Genomic DNA, 15,985 nt, shown 5'->3' with positions numbered 1-15,985 from the left:
AACTTGAAACAGGTGACCAACTGAAATGACATCACAAAGCACTCACCTGAGTTCCCCTGGAGAGGAGGGGATATCTGTTACAAGCAGGGGGGATATCACAACACACCAGGAGTCACAGGGGAAGCCAATCTCAACCTTGAAACAGGTGACCAACTGAAATGACATCACAAAGCGCTCACCTGAGTTCCCCCGGAGAAGAGGGGATGTCTGTTACAAGCAGGGGGGATATCACAATGCGCTCACCTGAGTTCCCCTGGAGAGGAGGGGATGTCTGTTACAAGCAGGGGGGATATCACAAAGTGCTCACCTGAGTTCCCCTGCAGAGGAGGGGATGTCTGTTACAAGCAGCGGGGATATCACAACACACCAGGAATCACAGGGGAAGCCAACCTCCACCTTGAATCAGGTGACCTACTGAAATGACATCACAAAGCGCTCACCTGAGTTCCCCTGGAGAGGAGGGGATGTCTGTTACAAGCAGTGGTGATATCACAACACAGCAGAAGTCACTGGGGCAGCCAACCGCCACCTTGAAACAGGTGACCAACTGAAATGACATCACAAAGTGCTCACCTGAGTACACCTGGAGAGGAGGGTAGGTCTGTTACAAGCAGGGGGGATATCACAAAGCGCTCGCTTGAGTTCCCCTGGAGAGGAGGGGATGTCTGTTACAAGCAGGGGGGATATCACAAAGCGATCACCTGAGTTCCCCTGGAGAGGAGGAGATGTCTGTTACAAGCAGCGGGGATATCACAACATACCAGGAGTCACAGGGGAAGCCAACCTCCACCCTGAAACAGGTGACCAACTGAAATGACATCACAAAGCACTCACCTGTGTTCCCCTGGAGAGGAGGGGATGTCTGATACAAGCAGGGGGGATATCACAACACACCAGGAGTCACAGTGGAAGCCAACCTCCACCTTGAAACAGGTGACAAAGTGAAATGACATCGCAAAGCGCGCATCTGAGTTCCCCTGGAGAGGAGGGGATGTCTGTTACAAGCAGGGGGGATATCACAACACACCAGGAGTCACAGGGGAAGCCAACCTCCACCTTGAAACAGGTGACCAACTGAAATGACATCACAAAGTGCTTACCTGAGTTCCCCTGGAGAAGAGGGGATATCTGTTACAAGCAGGGGGGATATCACAAAGCGCTCACCTGACTTCCCCTGGAGAGGAGGGGATGTCTGTTACAAGCAGGGGAGATATCACAAAGCGCTCACTTGAGTTCCCCTGAAGAGGAGGGGATGCCTGTTACAAGCAGGGGAGATATCACAAAGCGCTCACTTGAGTTCACCTGGAGAGGAGGGGATGTCTGTTACAAGCAGGGGGGATATCACGACACACCAGGAGTCACAGGGGAAGCCAACCTCCACCTTGAAACAGGTGACCAACTGAAATGACATCACAAAGTGCTTACCTGAGTTCCCCTGGAGAAGAGGGGATATCTGTTACAAGCAGGGGGGATATCACAAAGCGCTCACCTGACTTCCCCTGGAGAGGAGGGGATGTCTGTTACAAGCAGGGGAGATATCACAAAGCGCTCACTTGAGTTCCCCTGGAGAGGAGGGGATGCCTGTTACAAGCAGGGGAGATATCACAAAGCGCTCACTTGAGTTCCCCTGAAGAGGAGGGGATGTCTGTTACAAGCAGGGGGGATATCACAAAGCGCTCACCTGAGTTCCCCTGGAGAGGACGGGATGTCTGTTACAAGCAGGGGGGATATCACAAAGCGCTCACTTGAGTTCCCCTGAAGAGGAGGGGATGTCTGTTAAAAGCAGGGGGGATATCACAAAGCGCTCACCTGACTTCCCCTGAAGAGGAGGGGATGTCTGTTACAAGCAGGTGGGATATCACAAAGCGCTCACCTGAGTTCCCCTGGAGAGGAGGGGATGTCTGTTACAAGCAGGGGAGATATCACAAAGCGCTCACTTGAGATCCCCTGGAGAGGAGGGGATGTCTGTTACAAGCAGGGGAGATATCACAAAGCGCTCACTTGAGTTCCCCTGAAGAGGAGGGGATGTCTGTTACAAGCAGGGGAGATATCACAAAGCGCTCACCTGAGTTCCCCTGGAGAGGAGGGGATGTCTGTTACAAGCAGGGGAGATATCACAAAGCGCTCACCTGAGTTCCCCTGGAGAGGAGGGGATGTCTGTTACAAGCAGGGGTGATATCACAAAGCGCTCACCTGAGTTCCCCTGGAGAGGAGGGGATGTCTGTTACAAGCAGGGGAGATATCACAAAGCGCTCACCTGAGTTCCCCTGAAGAGGAGGGGATGTCTGTTACAAGCAGGTGGGATATCACAAAGCGCTCACCTGAGTTCCCCTGGAGAGGAGGGGATGTCTGTTACAAGCAGGGGAGATATCACAAAGCGCTCACTTGAGATCCCCTGGAGAGGAGGGGATGTCTGTTACAAGCAGGGGAGATATCACAAAGCGCTCACTTGAGTTCCCCTGAAGAGGAGGGGATGTCTGTTACAAGCAGGGGAGATATCACAAAGCGCTCACCTGAGTTCCCCTGGAGAGGAGGGGATGTCTGTTACAAGCAGGGGAGATATCACAAAGCGCTCACCTGAGTTCCCCTGGAGAGGAGGGGATGTCTGTTACAAGCAGGGGAGATATCACAAAGCGCTCACCTGAGTTCCCCTGGAGAGGAGGGGATGTCTGTTACAAGCAGGGGAGATATCACAAAGCGCTCACTTGAGTTCCCCTGAAGAGGAGGGGATGTCTGTTACAAGCAGGGGAGATATCACAAAGCGCTCACCTGAGTTCCCCTGGAGAGGAGGGGATGTCTGTTACAAGCAGGGGAGATATCACAAAGCGCTCACCTGAGTTCCCCTGGAGAGGAGGGGATGTCTGTTACAAGCAGGGGAGATATCACAAAGCGCTCACTTGAGTTCCCCTGAAGAGGAGGGGATGTCTGTTACAAGCAGGGGGGGTATCACAAAGCGCTCACCTGAGTTCCCCTGGAGAGGAGGGGATGTCTGTTACAAGCAGGGGAGATATCACAAAGCGCTCACCTGAGTTCCCCTGGAGAGGAGGGGATGTCTGTTACAAGCAGGGGTGATATCACAACACTCCAGGAGTCATAGGGGAAGCCTACCTCCAACTTGAAACAGGTGACCAACTGAAATGACATCACAAAGCACTCACCTGAGTTCCCCTGGAGAGGAGGGGATATCTGTTACAAGCAGGGGGGATATCACAACACACCAGGAGTCACAGGGGAAGCCAATCTCAACCTTGAAACAGGTGACCAACTGAAATGACATCACAAAGCGCTCACCTGAGTTCCCCCGGAGAAGAGGGGATGTCTGTTACAAGCAGGGGGGATATCACAAAGCGCTCACCTGAGTTCCCCTGGAGAGGAGGGGATGTCTGTTACAAGCAGGGGGGATATCACAAAGTTCTCACCTGAGTTCCCCTGCAGAGGAGGGGATGTCTGTTACAAGCAGCGGGGATATCACAACACACCAGGAATCACAGGGGAAGCCAACCTCCACCTTGAATCAGGTGACCTACTGAAATGACATCACAAAGCGCTCACCTGAGTTCCCCTGGAGAGGAGGGGATGTCTGTTACAAGCAGTGGTGATATCACAACACAGCAGAAGTCACTGGGGCAGCCAACCGCTACCTTGAAACAGGTGACCAACTGAAATGACATCACAAAGTGCTCACCTGAGTACACCTGGAGAGGAGGGTAGGTCTGTTACAAGCAGGGGGGATATCACAAAGCGCTCGCTTGAGTTCCCCTGGAGAGGAGGGGATGTCTGTTACAAGCAGGGGGGATATCACAAAGCGATCACCTGAGTTCCCCTGGAGAGGAGGAGATGTCTGTTACAAGCAGCGGGGATATCACAACATACCAGGAGTCACAGGGGAAGCCAACCTCCACCCTGAAACAGGTGACCAACTGAAATGACATCACAAAGCACTCACCTGTGTTCCCCTGGAGAGGAGGGGATGTCTGATACAAGCAGGGGGGATATCACAACACACCAGGAGTCACAGGGGAAGCCAACCTCCACCTTGAAACAGGTGACAAAGTGAAATGACATCGCAAAGCGCGCATCTGAGTTCCCCTGGAGAGGAGGGGATGTCTGTTACAAGCAGGGGGGATATCACAACACACCAGGAGTCACAGGGGAAGCCAACCTCCACCTTGAAACAGGTGACCAACTGAAATGACATCACAAAGTGCTTACCTGAGTTCCCCTGGAGAAGAGGGGATGTCTGTTACAAACAGGGGGGATATCACAAAGCGCTCACCTGAGTTCCCCTGGAGAGGAGGGGATGTCTGTTACAAGCAGGGGGGATATCACAAAGCGCTCACCTGAGTTCCCCTGGAGAGGAGGGGATGTCTGTTACAAGCAGGGGGGATATCACAAAGCGCTCACTTGAGTTCCCCTGGAGAGGAGGGTATGCCTGTTACAATGAGGGGAGATATCACAAAGCGCTCACTTGAGTTCCCCTGAAGAGGAGGGGATGTCTGTTACAAGCAGGGGGGATATCACAAAGCGCTCACCTGAGTTCCCCTGGAGAGGACGGGATGTCTGTTACAAGCAGGGGGGATATCACAAAGCGCTCACTTGAGTTCCCCTGAAGAGGAGGGGATGTCTGTTACAAGCAGGGGGGATATCACAAAGCGCTCACCTGACTTCCCCTGAAGAGGAGGGGATGTCTTTTACAAGCAGGTGGGATATCACAAAGCGCTCACCTGAGTTCCCCTGGAGAGGAGGGGATGTCTGTTACAAGCAGGGGAGATATCACAAAGCGCTCACTTGAGATCCCCTGGAGAGGAGGGGATGTCTGTTACAAGCAGGGGAGATATCACAAAGCGCTCACTTGAGTTCCCCTGAAGAGGAGGGGATGTCTGTTACAAGCAGGGGAGATATCACAAAGCGCTCACTTGAGTTCCCCTGGAGAGGAGGTGATGTCTGTTACAAGCAGGGGGGATATCACAAAGCGCTCACCTGAGTTCCCCTTGAGAGGAGGGGATGTCTGTCACAAGCAGGGGGGATATCAAAAAGCGCTCACCTGAGTTCCTCTGGAGAGGAGGGGATGTCTTTTACAAGCAGGGGGATATCTCAACACACCAGAAGTCACGGGGCAGCCGACCTCCACCTTGAAACAGGTGACCAACTGAAATGACTCACTCACTCACTTCCCCTGGAGATGAGGAAATGTCTATTAATGTCATGGCGGATAACATAACACACTAGAAATCAGAGGCAAAGCCATCCTCCAACTAGAACCTTAAGACCTTCTGAAATGACATCACAAAGCGCTCAACTCTATTCCCATGGAGACAAAGGAATGTCTCTTACTGGCATGGCGGAACACATAACACACTAGACCAGAGGGGAAGCCAAGCTCCAGCTGGAATCTTGTGACGTACTACAATGACATCACAAAGCACTCACCTCAGTTCCCCTGGAGATGAGGGAATGTCTCTTCTGGCATGGGGGATAACATAACACACTGGAAGTCAGAGGGCAAGCCAAGCTCCAGTTAGAATCTGGAGACCTACTAAAATGACATCACAAAGCGCCAACCTTCAGCTAGAAACTGGACACCTGTTGAAATGACATCACAAAGAACTTACCTGAGTTCCCCTAGAGACAAGGAGTTCATCAGTTAGTGGCAGGGAGTATATCAGAACACATTAAGAGTAACAGAGGAAGCCCACCTCTAGCTGGAATTTGGAATCCTAGTGAAATGACAAAGTGAAATGACATCACAAAGCGCGCATCTGAGTTCCCCTGGAGAGGAGGGGATCTCTGTTACAAGCAAGGGGGATATCACAAAGCGCTCACCTGCGTTCCCCTGGAGAGGAGGGGATGTCTGTTACAACCAGGGGTGATATCACAAAGCGCTCACCTGAGTTCCCCTGGAGAGGAGGGGATGTCTGTTACAAGCAGTGGGGATATCACAAAGCGCTCACCTGCGTTTCCCTGGAGAGGAGGGGATGTCTGTTACAAGCAATGGGAATATCACAAAGCGCTCATCTGAGTTCCCCTGGAGAGGAGGGGATGTCTGTTACAAGCAGGGGGGACATCACAACACACTAGGAGTCACAGGGGAAGCCAACCTCCACCTTGAAACAGGTGACCAACTGAAATGACATCACAAAGCGCTCACCTGAGTTCCCCTGGAGAGGAGGGGTTGTCTGTTACAAGCAGGGGGGATATCACAACACACCAGGAGTCACAGGGGAAGCCAACCTCCACCTTGAAACAGGTGACCAACTGAACTGACATGACAAAGGGCTCAGCTGAGTTCCCCAGGAGAAGAGGGGATATCTGTTACAAGCAGGGGGGATATCACAACACACTAGGAGTCACAGGGGAAGCCAACCTCCACCTTGAAACAGGTGACCAACTGAAATGACATCACAAAGCGCTCACCTGAGTTCCCCTGGAGAGGAGGGGTTGTCTGTTACAAGCAGGGGGGATATCACAACACACCAGGATTCACAGGGGAAGCCAATCTCCACCTTGAAACAGGTGACAAAGTGAAATGACATCGCAAAGCGCGCATCTGAGTTCCCCTGGAGAGGAGGGGATGTCTGTTACAAGCAGGGGGGATATCACAACACACCAGGAGTCACAGGGGAAGCCAACCTCCACCTTGAAACAGGTGACCAACTGAAATGACATCTCAAAGTGCTTACCTGAGTTCCCCTGGAGAAGAGGGGATGCCTGTTACAAGCACGGGGGATATCACAAAGCGCTCATCTGAGTTCCCCTGGAGAGGAGGGGATCTCTGTTACAAGCAGGGGGGATATCACAACGAGCTAACCTGAGTTCCCCCGGAGAGGAGGGGATGTCTGTTACAATCAGTGGGAATATCACAAAGCGCTCACTTGAGTTTCCCTGGAGAGGAGGGGATGTCTGTTACAAGCAGGGGGGATATCACAACATACCAGGCGTCGCAGGGGAAGCCAACCTCCACCCTGAAACAGGTGACCAACTGAAATGACATCACGAAGCGCTCACCTGATTTCCCCTGGAGAACAGGGGATGTCTGTTACAAGCAGGGGGGATATCACAAAGCGCTCACTTGAGTTCCCCTGGAGAGGAGGGGATGTCTGTTACAAGCAGGGGGGATATCACAACACACCAGGAGTCACAGGGGAAGCCAACCTCCACCTTGAAACAGGTGACCAACTGAAATGACATCACAAAGTGCTTATCTGAGTTCCCCTGGAGAAGAGGGGATGTCTGTTACAAGCAGGGGGGATATCACAAAGCGCTCACCTGAGTTCCCCTGGAGAGGAGGGGATGTCTGTTACAAGCAGGGGGGATATCACAACACACCAGGAGTCACATGGGAAGCCAACCTCCACCTTGAAACAGGTGACCAACTGAAATGACATAACAAAGTGCTTACCTGAGTTCCCCTGGAGAAGAGGGGATGTCTGCTACATGCAGGGGGGATATCACAAAGCGCTCATCTGAGTTCCCCTGGAGAGGAGGGGATGTCTGTTACAAGCAGGGGGGATATCACAAAGCGCTCACCTGAGTTCCCCTTGAGAGGAGGGGATGTCTTTTACAAGCAGGGGGGATATCACAAAGCGCTCACCTGTGTTCCCATGGAGAGGTGGGGATGTCTGTTACAAGCAGGGGGGATATCAAAAAGTGCTCACCTGTGTTCCCATGGAGAGGAGGGGATGTCTGTTACAGGCAGGGGGGATATCAAAAAGCGCTCACCTGAGTTCCCCTGGAGAGGAGGGGATGTCTGTTACAAGCAGGGGGGATATCACAAAGCGCTCACCTGAGTTCCCCTGGAGAGGAGAGGATGTCTGTTACAAGCAGGGGGGATATCACAAAGCGCTCACCTGAGTTCCCCTGGAGAGGAGGGGATGTCTGTTACAACCAGGGGGGATATCACAAAGCGCTCACCTGAGTTCCCCAGGAGAGGAGGGGATGTCTGTTACAAGCAGGGGGGATATCACAAAGCGCTCACCTGAGTTCCCCTGGAGAAGAGGGGATGTCTGTTACAAGCAGGGGGGATATCACAACACACCAGGATTCACAGGGGAAGCCAATCTCCACCTTGAAACAAGTGACAAAGTGAAATGACATCGCAAAGCGCGCATCTGAGTTCCCCTGGAGAGGAGGGGATGTCTGTTACAAGCAGGGGGGATATCACAACACACCAGGAGTCACAGGGGAAGCCAACCTCCACCTTGAAACAGGTGACCAACTGAAATGACATCACAAAGTGCTTACCTGAGTTCCCCTGGAGAAGAGGGGATGTCTGTTACAAGCAGGGGGTATATCACAAAGCGCTCACCTGACTTCCCCTGGAGAGGAGGGGATTTGTGTTACAAGCAGGGGACATATCACAAAGCGCTCACTTGAGTTCCCCTGGAGAGGAGGGGATGTCTGTTACAAGCAGGGGGGATATCACAAAGCGCTCACCTGAGTTCCCCTGGAGAGGAGGGGATGTCTGTTACAAGCAGGGGAGATATCACAAAGCGCTCACTTGAGTTCCCCTGGAGAGGAGGTGATGTCTGCTACAAGCAGGGGGGATATCACAAAGCGCTCACTTGAGTTCCCCTGGAGAGGAGGTGATGTCTGTTACAAGCAGGGGGGATATCACAAAGCGCTCACTTGAGTTCCCCTGGAGAGGAGGGGATCTCTGTTACAAGCAAGGGGGATATCACAAAGCGCTCACCTGAGTTCCCCTGGAGAGGAGGGGATGTCTGTTACAAGCAGTGGGGATATCACAAAGCGCTCATCTGAGTTCCCCTGGAGAGGAGGGGATCTCTGTTACAAGCAAGGGGGATATCACAAAGCGCTCACCTGAGTTTCCCTGGACAGGAGGGGATGTCTGTTACAAGCAGTGGGAATATCACAAAGCGCTCATCTGAGTTCCCCTGGAGAGGAGGGGATGTCTGTTACAAGCAGGGGGGATATCACAACACACTAGGAGTCACAGGGGAAGACAACCTCCACCTTGAAACAGGTGACCAACTGAAATGACATCACAAAGCGCTCACCTGAGTTCCCCTGGAGAGGAGGGGTTGTCTGTTACAAGCAGGGGGGATATCACAACACACCAGGAGTCACAGGGGAAGCCAACCTCCACCTTGAAACAGGTGACCAACTGAACTGACATGACAAAGGGCTCAGCTGAGTTCCCCTGGAGAAGAGGGGATATCTGTTACAAGCAGGGGGGATATCACAACACACCAGGATTCACAGGGGAAGCCAATCTCCACCTTGAAACAGGTGACAAAGTGAAATGACATCGCAAAGCGCGCATCTGAGTTCCCCTGGAGAGGAGGGGATGTCTGTTACAAGCAGGGGGGATATCACAACACACCAGGAGTAACAGGGGAAGCCAACCTCCACCTTGAAACAGGTGACCAACTGAAATGACATCTCAAAGTGCTTACCTGAGTTCCCCTGGAGAAGAGGGGATGTCTGTTACAAGCAGGGGGGATATCACAAAGCGCTCATCTGAGTTCCCCTGGAGAGGAGGGGATCTCTGTTACAAGCAGGGGGGATATCACAACGAGCTAACCTGAGTTCCCCCGGAGAGGAGGGGATGTCTGTTACAAGCAGTGGGAATATCACAAAGCGCTCACTTGAGTTTCCCTGGAGAGGAGGGGATGTCTGTTACAAGCAGGGGGGATATCACAACATACCAGGCGTCGCAGGGGAAGCCAACCTCCACCCTGAAACAGGTGACCAACTGAAATGACATCACAAAGCGCTCACCTGAGTTCCCCTGGAGAACAGGGGATGTCTGTTACAAGCAGTGGGGATATCACAAAGCGCTCATCTGAGTTCCCCTGGAGAGGAGGGGATCTCTGTTACAAGCAAGTGGGATATCACAAAGCGCTCACCTGAGTTTCCCTGGAGAGGAGGGGATGTCTGTTACAAGCAGTGGGAATATCACAAAGCGCTCATCTGAGTTCCCCTGGAGAGGAGGGGATGTCTGTTACAAGCAGGGGGGATATCACAACACACTAGGAGTCACAGGGGAAGCCAACCTCCACCTTGAAACAGGTGACCAACTGAAATGACATCACAAAGCGCTCACCTGAGTTCCCCTGGAGAGGAGGGGTTGTCTGTTACAAGCAGGGGGGATATCACAACACACCAGGAGTCACAGGGGAAGCCAACCTCCACCTTGAAACAGGTGACCAACTGAACTGACATGACAAAGGGCTCAGCTGAGTTCCCCTGGAGAAGAGGGGATATCTGTTACAAGCAGGGGGGATATCACAACACACCAGGATTCACAGGGGAAGCCAATCTCCACCTTGAAACAGGTGACAAAGTGAAATGACATCGCAAAGCGCGCATCTGAGTTCCCCTGGAGAGGAGGGGATGTCTGTTACAAGCAGGGGGGATATCACAACACACCAGGAGTAACAGGGGAAGCCAACCTCCACCTTCAAACAGGTGACCAACTGAAATGACATCACAAAGTGCTTACCTGAGTTCCCCTGGAGAAGAGGGGATGTCTGTTACAAGCAGGGGGGATATCACAAAGCGCTCATCTGAGTTCCCCTGGAGAGGAGGGGATCTCTGTTACAAGCAGGGGGGATATCACAACGAGCTAACCTGAGTTCCCCCGGAGAGGAGGGGATGTCTGTTACAAGCAGTGGGAATATCACAAAGCGCTCACTTGAGTTTCCCTGGAGAGGAGGGGATGTCTGTTACAAGCAGGGGGGATATCACAACATACCAGGCGTCGCAGGGGAAGCCAACCTCCACCCTGAAACAGGTGACCAACTGAAATGACATCACAAAGCGCTCACCTGAGTTCCCCTGGAGAACAGGGGATGTCTGTTACAAGAAGGGGGGATATCACAAAGCGCTCACTTGAGTTCCCCTGGAGAGGAGGGGATGTCTGTTACAAGCAGGGGGGATATCACAACACACCAGGAGTCACAGGGGAAGCCAACCTCCACCTTGAAACAGGTGACCAACTGAAATGACATCACAAAGTGCTTATCTGAGTTCCCCTGGAGAAGAGGGGATGTCTGTTACAAGCAGGGGGGATATCACAAAGCCCTCACTTGAATTCCCCTGGAGAGGAGGGGATGTCTGTTACAAGCAGGGGGGATATCACAACACACCAGGAGTCACAGGGGAAGCCAACCTCCACCTTGAAACAGGTGACCAACTGAAATGACATCACAAAGTGCTTACCTTAGTTCCCCTGGAGAAGAGGGGATGTCTGCTACATGCAGGGGGGATATCACAAAGCGCTCACCTGAGTTCCCCTGGAGAGGAGGGGATGTCTGTTACAAGCAGGGGGGATATCACAACACACCAGGAGTCACAGGGGAAGCCAACCTCCACCTTGAAACAGGTGACCAACTGAAATGACATCACAAAGTGCTTATCTGAGTTCCCATGGAGAAGAGGGGATGTCTGTTACAAGCAGGGGGGATATCAAAAAGCGCTCACCTGAGTTCCCCTGGAGAGGAGGGGATGTCTGTTACAAGCAGGGGGGATATCACAACACACCAGGAGTCACAGGGGAAGCCAACCTCCACCTTGAAACAGGTGACCAACTGAAATGACATAACAAAGTGCTTACCTTAGTTCCCCTGGAGAAGAGGGGATGTCTGCTACATGCAGGGGGGATATCACAAAGCGCTCACCTGAGTTCCCCTGGAGAGGAGGGGATGTCTGTTACAAGCAGGGGGGATATCACAACACACCAGGAGTAACAGGGGAAGCCAACCTCCACCTTGAAACAGGTGACCAACTGAAATGACATCACAAAGTGCTTACCTGAGTTCCCCTGGAGAAGAGGGGATGTCTGTTACAAGCAGGGGGGATATCACAAAGCGCTCATCTGAGTTCCCCTGGAGAGGAGGGGATCTCTGTTACAAGCAGGGGGGATATCACAACGAGCTAACCTGAGTTCCCCCGGAGAGGAGGGGATGTCTGTTACAAGCAGTGGGAATATCACAAAGCGCTCACTTGAGTTTCCCTGGAGAGGAGGGGATGTCTGTTACAAGCAGGGGGGATATCACAACATACCAGGCGTCGCAGGGGAAGCCAACCTCCACCCTGAAACAGGTGACCAACTGAAATGACATCACAAAGCGCTCACCTGAGTTCCCCTGGAGAACAGGGGATGTCTGTTACAAGAAGGGGGGATATCACAAAGCGCTCACTTGAGTTCCCCTGGAGAGGAGGGGATGTCTGTTACAAGCAGGGGGGATATCACAACACACCAGGAGTCACAGGGGAAGCCAACCTCCACCTTGAAACAGGTGACCAACTGAAATGACATCACAAAGTGCTTATCTGAGTTCCCCTGGAGAAGAGGGGATGTCTGTTACAAGCAGGGGGGATATCACAAAGCCCTCACTTGAGTTCCCCTGGAGAGGAGGGGATGTCTGTTACAAGCAGGGGGGATATCACAACACACCAGGAGTCACAGGGGAAGCCAACCTCCACCTTGAAACAGGTGACCAACTGAAATGACATCACAAAGTGCTTATCTGAGTTCCCCTGGAGAAGAGGGGATGTCTGTTACAAGCAGGGGGGATATCAAAAAGCGCTCACCTGAGTTCCCCTGGAGAGGAGGGGATGTCTGTTACAAGCAGGGGGGATATCACAACACACCAGGAGTCACAGGGGAAGCCAACCTCCACCTTGAAACAGGTGACCAACTGAAATGACATAACAAAGTGCTTACCTTAGTTCCCCTGGAGAAGAGGGGATGTCTGCTACATGCAGGGGGGATATCACAAAGCGCTCACCTGAGTTCCCCTGGAGAGGAGGGGATGTCTGTTACAAGCAGGGGGGATATCACAAAGCGCTCACCTGAGTTCCCCTTGAGAGGAGGGGATGTCTTTTACAAGCAGGGGGGATATCACAAAGCGCTCACCTGTGTTCCCATGGAGAGGTGGGGATGTCTGTTACAAGCAGGGGGGATATCAAAAAGTGCTCACCTGTGTTCCCATGGAGAGGAGGGGATGTCTGTTACAGGCAGGGGGGATATCAAAAAGCGCTCACCTGAGTTCCCCTGGAGAGGAGGGGATGTCTGTTACAAGTAGGGGGATATCACAAAGCGCTCACCTGAGTTCCCCTGGAGAGGAGGGGATGTCTGTTACAAGCAGGGGGGATATCACAAAGCGCTCACCTGAGTTCCCCTGGAGAAGAGGGGATGTCTGTTACAAGCAGGGGGGATATCACAACACACCAGGGTTCACAGGGGAAGCCAATCTCCACCTTGAAACAGGTGACAAAGTGAAATGACATCGCAAAGCGCGCATCTGAGTTCCCCTGGAGAGGAGGGGATGTCTGTTACAAGCAGGGGGGATATCACAACACACCAGGAGTCACAGGGGAAGCCAACCTCCACCTTGAAACAGGTGACCAACTGAAATGACATCACAAAGTGCTTACCTGAGTTCCCCTGGAGAAGAGGGGATGTCTGTTACAAGCAGGGGGGATATCACAAAGCGCTCACCTGACTTCCCCTGGAGAGGAGGGGATGTGTGTTACAAGCAGGGGAGATATCACAAAGCGCTCACTTGAGTTCCCCTGGAGAGGAGGGGATGTCTGTTACAAGCAGGGGGGATATCACAAAGCGCTCACCTGAGTTCCCCTGGAGAGGAGGGGATGTCTGTTACAAGCAGGGGAGATATCACCAAGCGCTCACTTGAGTTCCCCTGGAGAGGAGGTGATGTCTGTTACAAGCAGGGGGGATATCACAAAGCGCTCACTTGAGTTCCCCTGGAGAGGAGGGGATGTCTGTTACAAGCAGGGGGGATATCACAAAGCGCTCACTTGAGTTCCCCTGGAGAGGAGGGGATCTCTGTTACAAGCAAGGGGGATATCACAAAGCGCTCACCTGCGTTCCCCTGGAGAGGAGGGGATGTCTGTTACAACCAGGGGTGATATCACAAAGCGCTCACCTGAGTTCCCCTGGAGAGGAGGGGATGTCTGTTACAAGCAGTGGGGATATCACAAAGCGCTCATCTGAGTTCCCCTGGAGAGGAGGGGATCTCTCTTACAAGCAAGGGGGATATCACAAAGCGCTCACCTGAGTTTCCCTGGAGAGGAGGGGATGTCTGTTACAAGCAGTGGGAATATCACAAAGCGCTCATCTGAGTTCCCCTGGAGAGGAGGGGATGTCTGTTACAAGCAGTGGGGATATCACAACACACTAGGAGTCACAGGGGAAGCCAACCTCCACCTTGAAACAGGTGACCAACTGAAATGACATCACAAAGCGCTCACCTGAGTTCCCCTGGAGAGGAGGGGTTGTCTGTTACAAGCAGGGGGATATCACAACACACCAGGAGTCACAGGGGAAGCCAACCTCCACCTTGAAACAGGTGACCAACTGAACTGACATGACAAAGGGCTCAGCTGAGTTCCCCTGGAGAAGAGGGGATATCTGTTACAAGCAGGGGGGATATCACAACACACCAGGATTCACAGGGGAAGCCAATCTCCACCTTGAAACAGGTGACAAAGTGAAATGACATCGCAAAGCGCGCATCTGAGTTCCCCTGGAGAGGAGGGGATGTCTGTTACAAGCAGGGGGGATATCACAACACACCAGGAGTAACAGGGGAAGCCAACCTCCACCTTGAAACAGGTGACCAACTGAAATGACATCACAAAGTGCTTACCTGAGTTCCCCTGGAGAAGAGGGGATGTCTGTTACAAGCAGGGGGGATATCACAAAGCGCTCATCTGAGTTCCCCTGGAGAGGAGGGGATCTCTGTTACAAGCAGGGGGGATATCACAACGAGCTAACCTGAGTTCCCCCGGAGAGGAGGGGATGTCTGTTACAAGCAGTGGGAATATCACAAAGTGCTCACTTGAGTTTCCCTGGAGAGGAGGGGATGTCTGTTACAAGCAGGGGGGATATCACAACATACCAGGCGTCGCAGGGGAAGCCAACCTCCACCCTGAAACAGGTGACCAACTGAAATGACATCACAAAGCGCTCACCTGAGTTCCCCTGGAGAACAGGGGATGTCTGTTACAAGCAGGGGGGATATCACAAAGCGCTCACTTGAATTCCCCTGGAGAGGAGGGGATGTCTGTTACAAGCAGGGGGGATATCACAACACACCAGGAGTCACAGGGGAAGCCAACCTCCACCTTGAAACAGGTGACCAACTGAAATGACATCACAAAGTGCTTATCTGAGTTCCCCTGGAGAAGAGGGGATGTCTGTTACAAGCAGGGGGGATATCACAAAGCGCTCACCTGAGTTCCCCTGGAGAGGAGGGGATGTCTGTTACAAGCAGGGGGGATATCACAACACACCAGGAGTCACAGGGGAAGCCAACCTCCACCTTGAAACAGGTGACCAACTGAAATGACATCACAAAGTGCTTACCTGAGTTCCCCTGGAGAAGAGGGGATGTCTGTTACATGCAGGGGGGATATCACAAAGCGCTCACCTGAGTTCCCCTGGAGAGGAGGGGATGTCTGTTACAAGCAGGGGGGATATCACAAAGCGCTCACCTGACTTCCCCTGGAGAGGAGGGGATGTGTGTTACAAGCAGGGGAGATATCACAAAGCGCTCACTTGAGTTCCCCTGGAGAGGAGGGGATGTCTGTTACAAGCAGGGGGGATATCACAAAGCGCTCACCTGAGTTCCCCTGGAGAGGAGGGGATGTCTGTTACAAGCAGGGGAGATATCACAAAGCGCTCACTTGAGTTCCCCTGGAGAGGAGGTGATGTCTGTTACAAGCAGGGGGGATATCACAAAGCGCTCACTTGAGTTCCCCTGGAGAGGAGGTGATGTCTGTTACAAGCAGGGGGGATATCACAAAGCGCTCACCTGAGTTCCCCTTGAGAGGAGGGGATGTCTGTCACAAGCAGTGGGGATATCACAAAGCGCTCATCTGAATTCCCCTGGAGAGGAGGGGATCTCTGTTACAAGCAGGGGGGATATCACAACGAGCTAACCTGAGTTCCCCCGGAGAGGAGGGGATGTCTGTTACAAGCAGGGGGGATATCACA

This window comes from Paroedura picta, chromosome 10, assembly GCF_049243985.1.
Source record: "Paroedura picta isolate Pp20150507F chromosome 10, Ppicta_v3.0, whole genome shotgun sequence".
Classification (NCBI taxonomy): Eukaryota; Metazoa; Chordata; class Lepidosauria; order Squamata; family Gekkonidae; genus Paroedura; species Paroedura picta.
The sequence above is the reverse complement of the archived record's forward strand: the minus strand, read 5'-3'. Positions refer to the sequence as shown.